Raw genomic sequence first — 12,063 nt, forward strand, 5'->3', positions numbered from 1 at the left:
GAAAGACAAAAAAGGAAGGACAGAGGGATAGAGAAAGAGAGAAAAGGAAGAATAGAGAATAGGTAGGAGGGAGCGAAAGGAAGAAAGAAGAAAGGAGTAAAGGCTAGTTAGAGCTAGCTTTTGATAATCTCTGACTACATATCAGGAGTTCTTACACAGACCCAGCATGCTCTGGGTGGTCCCTGGATAGCACAGCAAATCTAAGTGATAAATGTCTCTGGAAATTATTCTGCTAATTCTTTCTTTTGTTTATTTTTGTCTGTTTTTGTTTTTTTGGACAGAGCCTTACAAACCTAGAATTCAATATGTGATCAGGCTGGCCTCAGAGAGATCTGCCTGCTTCCTGAGAGTGATGGAATTAAAGATGCCCACCACTGTTCCAGGCTTTGCTTTGCTCATTTCCTCATTGATAGCCCCCAATAAAAGCATGTGAGGATTCCTAATGCAGTTCTAGAGGAAGAGGAATTTCAAGAAATGTCATCAGTTCCTCCTGATCAGAGACAGATGTAAGGACGCTGAGGATCTCCAGAGGTCTATGGGGAAGGCTCTGATGCCTCAGTGTCAGCCATCTTTATCTCATATCAACTCTAAGCCTGAGAAATCTGTATAGAAAGTTCAACATAGTGTTGTTGAAAGACTATGTCAAACATTCCAGAGAGAGGATGAGCTCCACAATCTGAATTTTGGCCACGTAAAATATGCAGATAGCAGCACATACTGTAGAAGGAAATTCTGCACTTGGCTCCTCTGTGAACCAAAGCATCTGGAACATTGACAAGGCCCTAGGAATAAAAATGGACTAACAGGCAACACCCTCAGAGTACTTGATCCATGACCATATGTAGGCTTAGATATTTTTAAACAAACCTACTTTATTTAGGGTTCTTAAATGCTTCTACCTACCTTCTAACTCACTGACCAGAGGTAGAGGAGAAAGAAGGTTATTAGAAAAAAGCGATTGTCAGCACTGGAATGGCCGAGTGGTTAAGGCGTTGGACTTAAGAAAAAGGAGGTTGTAGACCTTTTTTAAGTCCACTCCAGATACTAGCAGTTCAGTTCAAATGCCAACACCAAAGAGCAACATGAATCAACATGATCCAGCAGATAGGAACAAGTCAGAGAAAGCTACAAGACACAGATTGCCCCAAGGAGTTCTCTGTAAAGTTTCTCTCTGCAAAGTGAAGTGTCTAAGAATGAAGACCAGTGCATCAATGTCGATTCAAAAAGTGTTGTCTCACTGTCCTTGGGCTTCTATATATCTCTTCTCCTCAAAGTTTACTCAGGGATGTTTTCAGCTGGCCAAAGTCATGCCCCTAGCATGAGACAGCACACAGCAAAGCATCATGCGACCTCTCACAAGACATCTTCCAGCAAAACATCACATGACACAACTGAGTCTTCAGAGAAACCAGAAACTTCTGCTTCAACCTTACTTAATCCAGGAGCCATTGAGACTTGTAGAGTTGCTTAGGGGAACAGCATAGTACACAGGTTTATCCAGAAGGAAGGAAGACAGTGAGTTTACTTATGGTATGACTATAAAATCGGGAAGATCGATTGGGAGATAAAAACTTTGAGGACTGCAGAGGCCAGACTCAAACACCCGAACCTGTCATAAGGTCCAGGAGAAGATGAAGGAGTTTGGGGAAGATTACAGAGCTTAGACTTAGATTTGAACTTTATATGCAGGGTGGTTTTGGGCTATACAAGGCACGAAGTTCTGTGAAACTAACAGGAGATTTGAACACAGGAAGGAAACTATGGAAACACTAAAAACTGAATGTGAGGGACATCGAGGAAATCAATGTTGGTAAGTGGAGACTGATTAGATATATATTTTGATAACATAGTCACTTTAACCTCTTGTATTTACTTTAATGATTTTCTATAACACACATTGAACTACGATTTGATTCGTCAGTGCAATGAGTGAGTTAAGCAAACCTTAACACACACCTCATTGCTGGTGCAGACCATGTAATCACATGAAAAAGTGCACAGAACAACCTTTGTAAAGTCTCATTGACTTAAGAAAAATAATGCTTGGAGAAAGAATCAGTGTACTATAGTACAAAGACTTCTAAACACCTTCAAAAATGCAGTTTCATAATGAAGCTTACATAGGGCTTGATACTCTGTTATAATTGATTATATTCATATATCAATGCAAAGTATTTCTAATTCTTTTTTAGTATTTTATTTTTTCCAGAATATTTTTATTGATTATTTGGGAATTTCACAATGTGAACACTGAGCACCTTCACTTCCCAGTCCTCCCAGGTCTGCCCCCACACCCTTGGGAGCCCCCTCCAACAAAAAAGAAGAAAAAGAAAAAAGAAAAAGAAAAATACAATTTATATTGCCATTATACTCACTGGAGCATGGTCAAACTCCCAGTGGCCAGCCCCTTAAAACAACAACAACAACAACAACAAACAAAAATACTCCACTCCCACTTCTGCCAGAAGCTATCAGTTGTGGAGAGCTATACTTAAAACATCATCATCACATTTTTAAAGAGGTGCGTTTAATGGCTGTTACTTTTTAAGGTGTGTGTGTGTGTAGAGGTTGTCATAGAAGCCTACTATGTCCCTCTTTCTAACTATGAGTCTAAAGCCATCAACATCATGGCATAATTAGCTTCCTTGCCTTTTACAGTCAGCAGGAGCATAATCATGAACTTACATATGGTTTCTAGTGTTAGCACGGACCATGGTCATCATGGTCTCTGGTGTCAGTGTGGTCTCTGGTGTCAGTATATACCACTGACCTCAGCATGGCCTCTGGTGGCAGTAGAGACTGTACATATCAAAACAGCCCTCTGCCGCCTCAAAGGCCACAAACACTATTATAGCTCTCAGCAGTAGCACATCAGCATGGCCTGAGATGTCAGCCCAGTACACTCACATCAACACAGACCTGTGCTTTAGTCGAACCACAGATCTGGGCATGGCCTTCCAGTGGCAGCACAGACCTGGATATCACCATAACTTTGGGTGACAGTGCAGGCTTCTCAGATCAATGTGGGCCCTGGGAGCAGCACACCCCATGGACAACAACACAACTTTGGGCTGCCGCACAGACCATGAACATCTGCATGACCTTTGGTGGTTAAATGGGTCATGAGCACCAATATAGACCTCAGCCACAGTCTGATCACAGACTCAGACATGGCTCTTGGTGGCAGCACCGATTCAGACATCACCATGGCCTCAGATGGCATGTGTAGTCAGTGTAGGCCACACACATCAATATGGCCCTGGCCTGATCCATGGACAGGAACATGGTTTCAGGCTGTAGTACTTACCATGACGATCACATGATCTTCTAATGAATTATTTTTAGTCACAACTTGATGAAGTAAATTTTCTCAATCAAATAAAAAATAGTTTGGAAGAGATTGGACTGAATTGAAAAAGAAAGCTCCCATGAGAGATTAGAAAGATGGCTCAGTGATTAAGAGCATGTACTGCTCTTGCAGAAGATTAGAGTTCAGTTCCCAGGAATTGTCTCAGGTGACTAACAACCACCTATAATTCCAACTCCAGGGGATACCATGCCCTGTTCTGGCTCTGTGGACACCTGAACTCACATGCACATACCTAAACTTGACAAAAGTACACATAAACATAAATTTAAAAACAAAATTTAAAAACTCACAAATACATGGTTGCATGACATTGGTGTAAGATAATACAGAAGCTTAAGAGATAGTAGAGAATCTGGACACAGGATCTAAGCATTCCTTAGTGTAGGCAAGTTTTCTGGGTAGCAATTCTGTAGAAAGAGACATTGAAGGGGTTGTTGCTGCTACATAAAAGAAAAAGACATGTGGTCTCGAGCCTTTGGCTGTTGTGTGTTTGTTATGGGTTGAATTGTAAGCCCTCCAAATTCTGTGCAAAACTGAGATACCAAGTGTGTTTGGAGATAACTCTGTTATGAAGGTAACTAAGGCTAACTGGAATTGTAAAATGGTGGATCACTAACTGAAAAGGACTATTATTCGCCTAAGAAGAGGAACACAGGAACATGGCTTCCCACCTCCACTTCTCAGAGGGAACTGAGGAAGGGTAGTGTCTTGCCTGCGGAACTAGTTATTGGGGGTGGGACTCGAGAGGAGCCCTTACCTGAAAGGCAAAATGGGCGAGAAAGAATGAGACCAAGCTAAATCTTGTCAAGGTCTGTTTATTGTAAGCCAAATACAGAATATAAATGAGGGAAAGGAGGGAATGGGGAGGGGGAAGGTGAGCTGTTAGGAGGGAGGAATTCGAGCTGGAATTTGCATTGACCCCAGGCCAAAGGGCGGGGGGGGGGGGCTGTTAGTGCAGCAGTCTGAGAGCTACTATCTTACCTTTTGCTAATCTACTCCAGTTGTCTTGAGTCAATATTTTTCTAAGGGAGGAGTCCTTTGGCTCCCAGCTTAGGGTAGGTCGGGACTCTATCTCTGACTCAGGGTCAGTCTGAGAGATTTCTCTGGCTCATGGCTCGTGGCTCAGGGTCAGTCTTTGGCAGGGTAGGAGGAATGGTTACATAGAAACACAGAATTCAGTCATCACATGCCAAATCTGTTAGGAATGAAGCACTGGGGTCATTTGGGAATTCTTTCTTTGCCAAATGATCTCTTGGTTGAATTTATGTTATAGATTTAATGGAGCTTATTGGACTTATTCTACAATTTGAAACTCTAGCTGCTTTTTTAGGCACTTATGATATTTTTTTTTAAATCACATGTATTGTGTTAGCAGAATTAAGACATTACCACCCAGAATAGTGGGTCAATATAGAGACCTTATCATTTCTTCCTTATTTTTTTCCTTTCTTTTGTTCAGTCTTTATTTTGAGAGAGAATCTATTTATAGACTAAAAGAGAATGAGACAGACAGATAGATGATAGATAAATAGACAGACAGGCAGATAGATAGCTGGATAGATAGACAGATGACAGATAGCTGGATAAATAAATAGATGATAGAGAGATGATACATAGATACATAGATGACTAGACAGATAGATGATAGATATATAGGTGATAGATAGATAGATAGATGATGAATAGATATAGATAGATGGTAGATAGATAGATAGATAGATAGATAGATAGATAGATAGATAAAGAAATAGATTGGGAAAATCTGAACTGGATGAAGCATATGTCCTAAGAGAAGATTTGTCATGATTTGCCATCATCTTTTATATTTATTTTTTTCTTTAAATTTCTGTGGTCTCAGAATGAGGCCATGGCTTTCCAGAAAAAAGTACTTAAATAGAGTGATTTTATGGCAATTATATGACTTAGAGGGTAGCTTTTAACTTCACCAAGCCTGTCAAATAAGATATAATTATCTATATTTCTTTGAAAAGTAGATTTTAATTTTGTTATTGCTGCTTATCAATTTAGGAAAACAAACTTTGTGGAAGAAATGTCATTGCCGTGTATGGTAACATCTCTGACAATTGTTCAGCCCATTCCATCACACTTCCCACAAGGCCAACCAAGTGAAAAGTGAAGAATTGGAAATTACTACTTAAAGAGCAATCAATCATAAAAAAAATGGTTCTATAAAATGTTCTTAGAATGTATTTTAGTAAATTAATTGCTTATTCAGTAATTTTGGCATTTACGTTTACTTATTAAATACTTCCATAAAACATAGAGAACTATAGAAAAATATGATAAAACCCAAAATATATTTTTTAAATTTATTTTTTTATTTATTGATTTTACATCCCAGCTATAACCCCCTTTCTCCTCTTTTCTTCTCGGTCCCCTCTTTCCTCTTTGCTTCCCCTATCCCCCTCCACACTCCCAGAAAAGGGGAGCCTCCCACTCACCCCAGCATATTAAGTCACATCAAGATTGAGCCCATCCTCTTCTTCTGTGGCCTAGCAAGGTAGCCCCACCAGAGGAAAGTGACTGAAAAGCAGGCAACAGAGTCCATGTCAGAGTCAGCCCCCACTCCTCTTACTAAGGACCTATATGAGGACGGAGCTGCTCATCAGCTACATCTCTATAAGGGGCCTAGGTCCAGCCCATGCATGGTCCTTGGTTGGTGCTTCAGTCTCCATGGGATCCCCTGGGCCCTGGTTAGTTGGCTCTGTTGGTATTCTTGTGGAGGTCCTGTCTCCTCTGAGTCCTTCTATCCACTCTTCCATAAGTCTGAGCTCCACCCAATGTTTGGTTGTGGGTCTGTGCATTTGTTTCGATCTGCTGCTGGATGGAGCCTCTCAGAGGACAGCTATGCTAGGCTCAAGTTTCTAAGCAAAGCAGAGGATCATTAATAGTGTCAGAGGTTGGTTGTCTCCCACTTGGTGAGTCTCAGTCATTGGTTGGACATTTCCTCAATCTCTGCTTTATTTTTGTTCCCATCTTGTAGACAGGGTAAATTTTGGTTCAAAGTAAAAAAAAATGTTTTAAAGTATGTTAATTTCATTTCAATAATTTTAGGGGCAAATTTAGGTGACATTTTACATTTTTTATTTTTTTAATGTTTTGGTTCCAGTAATCTTATTTTCAAATGTTAATGATTCTCATAAGCTTTTGACTCTTGTCCTCAAAGGCATATTACTTTGGAATTGGATTTAAGTTTAGAAATAAAAAAAAAAAAACATCAACAGTGTCTCCTAGCTTCCTAATAACTACAAATCCCATTTCCAAGGAAGTCACTGAGTTCTGATTGCTATAAGCACATCTGTTTCAGTTCCCTGATGTCCCTGTAGATGTCTCTGTTTCATGCCTCTTTTGAACAGTGATAGGAGATCACTGAGAAACACTGCCTGAGATGGGCCTCTGAAACAATTTGGGAAAGTTAATGTAAGAGAAACACAGACAATTGCATGTGGACTCATCCTAACCACTTCAGAGTATTTACTTCTTTAGCCAATGAGAATGTTACCTGTATTGGGGAGAGATGTCCTTTTTTGTTAGCTTTGGAGGTACTTCTATTGCATAATGCTGATTTAACACCATTTGGTTTTGTGGTACAGCGTGTGTTTTTGTTAGAGAATATTTATCTAAACTGAAATAAAAATAAACATACCATCTTCTTTATTTTATGATCAATCATTTCAAAAGATATGAAATACCGAGTTGATTGTGCTTTATACTCCAGGTGACCCTTGGTTTATAGTGGGGCTACATCCAGATTAGTCTACCATCAGTTTAGAATATTGTCATCCACATAAATATTCACTATACCTAACTTTTCAACAACATGGTACACTGCCGAGCACTAGCTGTTTCCACTCATGACCACATGGCCTGATGGGAGTCAGAGTTCTGTACTGCACCGCTTCAGAGTACTGTGCTTCATATCACCATATTGTAAAAAAGGTAAAAGTCCAAACTGAAAGTGTGATTTGCATTGGATGCAAATTGCTTTCAAAACTCATGAAGTTGCAGAACTGTAAATGGAATCATCATCAGTCAGGGAATGCCTGGATTTCTGTACATCTGTTTCAGGAATGTCAACATACAAAGGAATACAAAAATACAGTAAAGGTTTGTTTTGCAAGAGGACAGGCATCTGAGATGTGACTGGACTTACAGTTTAATTTTACCGGTTAGATATGCATACTTTACTTATTGATGAAATCCCAACTGAAGAGAATAAAAACACTCTGATCCAAAGCCAAGATCCCCAAAAAGAATTCTGACAGATAGAAGAGCAGAATAGAATGAGCTAGAAGGTCACTGTTTCCACACAGAGGACGCAGAACTAAGAGGGAACAGAACTCGATGCCACCACATACCTCGGAAGTTAGGGGTAGAGGTGAACGAAAAACCTTGCGACAAGGTTGATAGTTTCCTGCAGTGCTGTCCAAACCCTGGCAGACCTCACTAACAACTCTTCCTAAAGCCCCACAGAGCAGTGGTTCTCAACCTTCCTGATGCTATGATCCTTTAGTGCAGTTCCTCATGCTGGGGTGACTGAACCCCCCAACTATAAAATTATTTTCATGTTACTTTATAATTGTGCTTTCACTACTGTTATAAATTGTAATGTATGTATCTGATATTCAGGGTATCTGATATGTGATCACTATGAAAAGGTAGTTTGACCCCTAAAGGGTAGTGACTCACAGGTTGAGAACTACTGCTGTAGAATATGGGAATTTGCTTCATGGAAAAATCAAATCAGAGAAAACTTGCTTGGAATAATACCTGAACACCTAGAACAACAGAGTGAAAAGAAAGGCAAAGGGTGATAACAGAAGATTTAAGAGGCACTCTAAATGCTACAGGTTTATACCACCACTCCCAACATACAAGTGGCAAGCTGCTTTTGAGCCTGACCTGCGATGGGTGTTGTGTTGGCAAAGCTGCCTCTGAAGTATTTGATTGACTCACAGAAAGCTTGTATTTTGATATTCTTGGGTTATTACAACGTTGAATACAGGTTCATGAATTAGAATGCTCTGTCACTCATATATCATCAATGCTATAAATGCAAGTTAACAACCCAGGATGAGGAACACTAGGTAAGTGAGAAAGCATATCACTTGAAAGTCAGATACAAAAACCAGATGAAAGATACTTGAAGGGAGTAAAGGCATCCTGCAAACAGATGAGGAAAAGTTGTAATGAGTATCATTTGGGGTGGGAGGGAAGTCTGAGGCACTGTATCTCCTCTGTACATATTCTCAGAACACCATAAGAGAGATGTGCTATGCTAAAGGGAGGGAGAAAAAGAGAGGAGGGAAGGAGGCTGCACACTTAAGAAGAAAGACAGATGAACCACACAGCAGTAGAGAGATGAAGAGGCTATGGCTGAGGACATCCTGATCTTGTAGCCAAGTGCAGATCTGATCATCAAAATCAGCCCAGTGTTTTTCAAGGTATATATTTCCAAGCGTAAAGCAGAGTTGACTTATTGTTGGTTCCATGTTCTTCATAGCTAAAAATAATTATATATTTCAGCAAAACCAAACAAAAGATTGAATCAAAACATGTTTGACTTTGCACATCCATTTTTCCATAGTGGTATATTCCCTCTAACAGATCAATTCTGCAGACATCTAAGGGTTTCTAAGGGATAATTATATAATATAAAACCAAACACATCAGAATAGGACAAAAACAAACAGAAAGAAAAGAATCCAAGAAAAGGCACAAGAAAATAATATAGACACAGAGACCCACTCATTCACCCACTTGGAATCTCTTAAAAACAAGACTGGAAGCAAAAATATATACACAAAGGATGCGAAGAGTAGAATAAAAGAGAGAGAGAAAAGCAAATAAAAATATAAAAAAAATTAAGAAAAAAGACAAAGGAAAAAGGATAAAAGGAAAAAGATATATGAAGACATTGTGAGACAAGGAACCTCCAAAGAGGGCCTTGAATTCATTTTCTGTTGGCCATCTACATACAGCTCGGTATGCAGCCTATCTTTAAGAGTAGTTTGTATTTACAGTGATACTTCCTTGGAAAAGAGTAAGTTTTCACTTGCAAGTGGTTGTCAGTTGTAAACAGCTTCTGGGTTAGGAATGGGGCTATACGTCCACTTCATTTATGCGTCGACCCTGTTGGATGTAGAAGGCCTTATTTCCTTGGTGTCCTCCATCTTCCTCTGTCTCTTATACTCTTTCTTCCTTCTCATCCACAGGTTCCCTGAACTCTGAGGGGAGGGGTTTGATGGAGACATCCTGTTTAGGGCTGATTGTTCCAAAGTTTCTCAGTCTCACACTCTGCATAATGTCAGGCCGTGGGTCTCTCTATTTGATCCCATCTGCTACAGGAGAAAGCTTCTCTGATGATGGCCGAACAAGACATTGATCTATGAACACAGCAGAATGACATTAGGAGTCAGATTTTTATTATACCATTCCTATGTTCATTTTTGGTGACTTTAAAATGTAGTCAAAATATAAATAATAGTTTTCAAAGAGTTATTTCTCTACTACTACCTTCATTTTCTTAGGAAGCAGCAATTTTGCTTTTTAAGGTAAGAATATTTGCTTTCTTTTTCTTTTCTCCAAGGGAACCCCACTCTTGAAGACCATGCTTTACAAATGCACTTAGGATAAATCTTTTATAGAATCCATATTTTGGCTTATAGTCCAAGCTTCTTTGTCCTATCAATGCTGATGGTGCAAGCTGACTTAATAAAAATGCCTGAGGCTTATAGATAAAAAGACTCGTGGAGCGAGACATTATGTGGTCTTCCTGATTAATACCTATTTCTGACTGTCCCTGGCACCAAGGAAGAACAGGTAAAATGTTAGTGTTTTCAAATTCTTTTATCCTATAGACATGCTACTCTTATTTTAATTCTGGCTTAGACAGCATGGCATCAGAAGTACATCAAATGCCCATCTCTAAGCAAAAAGAACAAATTGTTCTTCCTCATTCACAAGGCGGAGGGAATGTCCAAATATCAGCTCTTTGTCTCAAACTGTCAGATCCATAGCCTTCTCCCTTGTACGAAGGACAAGCCACTGAGAAGATGAATTTTAAGTGAGATCATTATAGATACTTGGGAATTTAGGTTACCCTCACCACAAATGAAGAAAAGAATTTATACTGCAAAGCAGGAATGAGGGAAATTTCGGCTTATGAAAACTGGCTGAATATGTCATATTCAGTTGTTCAATGGAGCAAAATGATACGAATATATTAGTGACAGTTGCAAAAATGGCTTTCCAAAACCATTTTTTTTTTAAATGAGGGTAATTTAGGAAGTGCTGTATAAGAGTCATTAGGTACAAAAATACCATAAACATCAGTGTGAGTTGTAGTCTGCTTTTGTTTGGTTCACTGGGTGACACAATGCATGTTAAATCTAATGAAGAAACCTTTTCAAAAGCTGTAACAGAAGAATTATTAAAGTTTCCTCTCAAAAAAAAAAGTTTCCTCTCAGAGTAGCAGTGGCTTCTCAGAGAGAGAGGGTCCAAGAAAAGATACCTGATTTTCTTTGTGGGAGGTAAGAGCAAGCTATGCTCCCGGCTGGTCAATAAGGCAACCCCCAAACCATTCTCTCAGTGAATAAAGCAACCCCTAAATCTTCCCCTTCACATAGCTCAAGCTCTCTACTCCTGTACAGTTTATAAGTGAATATGTTGGTTTTTTTTTTCATCTTGTAAATAAGTGTGATCAACCACCTTTTAGGCATCAGGCACGATGCTGAATCAGTGAGTGAAACAAGATTTGTACATTTTCACTTTCAGTTCAAGAGGAGGAAACAGCATATAAAAAAGACGAGATCCAAAATGCTGATAAATAAAATTATGTTTGTGGTTTTCACTTATTTACTTGACAGTTCTGGGAGCTTTTGTTCTAGGCTTCTTTGAGACTTAGGGCACAAAATTAAAAACATGTAAGATTGTTACTGTTTAAAGGGACTCTTACATGCCATTAGCAGATGGATGTTAGTACAGCACGTGCTCGTCACAGGAAGAAGCACATGGGAATGGCGGGAACTGTGAACAGCTGTAACAAAAATCATTTTTGACAACAACCACCTAGTAGTTGGAAACAAGCAAAGGAATGTGGATAGGAACAGTGAGCTTTGCTGGGATCATTTAGAGCAGGAAGTGGGAGGGAGGGATGAAGCCCAAATCATCAGGCTGAAAGGATAGGAAGGAACTGTACACCAAAGCAGAGCACAGCAGTGGAAGACACCTCCACCCCTGCCCTGTATTAGTACTTTGATTATACTGTTACTTTGGGATGACTTGTCCCACCCTTCACTAGCCTGAAAGAGATGGATGTATGGAGTATGATCCATCCATCATTCATTTGTAAAATTCATTTGAAGGTCTCATCACCTCTAGTGAGTTTTTGAAAATATGAGAAAACAAAGCATAACTCCAACAAGGGGAAAGATTCTTTCTCATGAGTTCAAAATTATTAAATATGTCCTGAGTCTGGAATAGGGCAACCAATTTAGCTATGTCTAGATACTCCCAACTATTTCATTCACATGCCTTCTGCCTTGTTGGCAATGCAAATTGGATGGGAGAATTAAGCCCCACCCTCCTCCTTAGCTGTTGCATCAGGGTCTTTCCCTCGCCATTACTTTTTCTTGGTCCAGACCAATGTGATGTACCAGGCTGCCTAGTCT

This window comes from Psammomys obesus, unplaced genomic scaffold (assembly GCF_907164565.1).
Source record: "Psammomys obesus unplaced genomic scaffold, mPsaObe1.curated_primary_1811, whole genome shotgun sequence".
In the NCBI taxonomy this organism is placed as follows: domain Eukaryota; kingdom Metazoa; phylum Chordata; class Mammalia; order Rodentia; family Muridae; genus Psammomys; species Psammomys obesus.